Genomic DNA, 2259 nt, shown 5'->3' with positions numbered 1-2259 from the left:
ATTAAATACTCCTAGATCGCAGCCGGTGGATCATCATATTTTACCTAATCATATCAGAATAAGTAGATGGCAAGAGTTGTATCTAATCAGATCACGGATGACAGTATATATCACCATCATCGTACCGAAGCAAATCAAAGTCATAATAATTGTACTTATAAATATACCTATATATAAACATATCATCGTCAATAGATTATTACCGTCTAAATATATCTCAACCATTAGCCGGACCGACCGACCCGACCACCGCGGCATTGGCAATCAAACCAACCCTCCATCACATCACACATGACAGAGCTATTCCAGGCGACATGTCCACCACCACCAGGAGCAGCACAGACACAGACCGCCTCCGCGCGCTCAAGGCTGGCGTCAAAGGCCTCGTCGACGCGGGCGTCACCGCCGTCCCCGCCATCTTCCACCACCCGCCCGACAACACACCAACCCATCACTTGACGATCCCGGTCATCGACCTAGCTGGCCTCACGACGCCGTCCGGGCGGTGAGGGCGGCCGCCGAGACGCTGGGCTTCTTCCAGGTGCTGAACCACGGCGTGCCGGAGGAGGCCATGTCCGAGGTGCTCGCGGCGGTGCGGCGCTTCAACGAGGAGCCGGCGGAGGCCAGGGCGCCGTACTACACCCGGGACCACCGCCGACGCGTCCGGTTCAACTCCAACTTCGACCTGTTCCAGTCGCCGGCAGCCAACTGGCGCGACACCCTGCTGCTGGAGATGGCGCCGGAGCCGCCGTCGCCCGAGCAGATCCCGTCGCGACCACCTGCAGCTCATGTCCAACGACAGGTTCAAGAGCGTGGAGCACCGCGTGTTGGCCAAGACCTCCGGGCCGAGGTTGTCGGTGGCCTGCTTCTTCGGGACACCCGGCGCGGTCGCGTCCAAGATAGTGCTACGGCCCATCGTCGGCGCGGTACAGGAGCACGACGGTGGAGGAGCTGCTGCGGGAGTACAGGGCCAAGGGCCTCGACGGCACCTCTGCGCTCCACCACTTCAGGCTCTGATTGAATCATTAATTATTTGCTTCGTCTTTTCCATTTGTGAATAATAATTTGCTTCAATAAATCCAAAAGCACCGTTCGTAATCGTTGAAGGAGGCTTGCGTCTCGGTGTGATCATCCAGTTTAAAACAAACCTTTTCCCAAGAGAAGGATAGAAATCTATTATCAGTTTTGCCAAGTCTCAGTCAACTTAGACTTTGTTATGTCTCAGTCGATGCTAATGTTCGTTTGATCTTGCACGGAGATTCGTACAATTCCTTTTTCATTTTTTTCTTTCTTCTTTCTATATATTATATATCACTTGACTGGGACTTAGTTACTGAGACCTAGACACACATCTATTATTATTTTGGTTACTACTCCCTCTGTGTGATCTAAACATTTTTATATTTATTCACGGAGGGATTAGTATGTTTATAGATGTCTCCCCATTACATAGTAAAAAATCATATGTGTGAATTTGGCACAAAAACTATTTTTTTGTTAGTTTTGTTATTTTTGAGTCACGGCCGAGAACAACCCCCCGGATCATGTTTTCTGACTTGTGCAAGTGCAAACTGAATTTTTTTTAAACGAAATAGATAAGTGTCGAAGTCTGGAATCTGGGATTTCGGCCCGAATGCGTTTTCACCCGTTCGGTAAGACGCACGCATCTTGAAGCTTTTCTGGCTGCCACGTCATTGTTGTCGAGCGCCACCCACGTCTTCTACTGCTATCTCTACCCTACTCATCTCATCCCTACTCCTTAGTCCTCTTTCTACTCTACCCTACCCTACTCTTTAGTATGTTGATCCTTGCGTAGGAGAGCAGCAGCGACGGGTGTGCGCCGACGGTGATGGCGCGGCGTGAAGGACCGGATGCGGCGATCGATGGCCGTCACGGCTACAACGCGGAAGAAGGGGGCGCCAGCGACCAAGGTCCTCCTGCAGGATGCGGCCACTACAAGCTTGCCTCCCTTCCCGCATGCCTCCCGAGGTCATGTTCATCGTCTCCCGAGCCTCCTTCCGCTCGCGCCCCCATCTCCCGTGCGCCATGGCCGGCCCATGTCACGGGAGGCGAATGTCGCGCCGGCCCAGACGACGACGGCCTGCCGCGAGGCACGGTGACCAAGGTTGCACGCCTCCTCGGCCGGCCACCGCCCGATCTGCACTGAAGCACCGCTCGCCGAGGCATACCACGCCGGAGCACGCCCGCCCAAGCCGGGTTCCTTGCAACAGCGCCACGAGTGCAACGCCCGACCGCGCC

At 54.1% G+C, this 2259-nt stretch overlaps 1 pseudogene; it reads left to right on the top strand.

The window, feature by feature from the left end:
* The first annotated feature begins 242 nt into the window (after nt 1–242).
* On the top strand, nt 243–1099 carry LOC123160879 (DIBOA-glucoside dioxygenase BX6-like; annotated as a pseudogene).
* Nucleotides 1100–2259: the final 1160 nt, after the last annotated feature.

The sequence above is a fragment of the Triticum aestivum genome, chromosome 7B (assembly GCF_018294505.1).
Source record: "Triticum aestivum cultivar Chinese Spring chromosome 7B, IWGSC CS RefSeq v2.1, whole genome shotgun sequence".
Taxonomy (NCBI): domain Eukaryota; kingdom Viridiplantae; phylum Streptophyta; class Magnoliopsida; order Poales; family Poaceae; genus Triticum; species Triticum aestivum.
The sequence above is the reverse complement of the archived record's forward strand: the minus strand, read 5'-3'. Positions and strand labels throughout refer to the sequence as shown.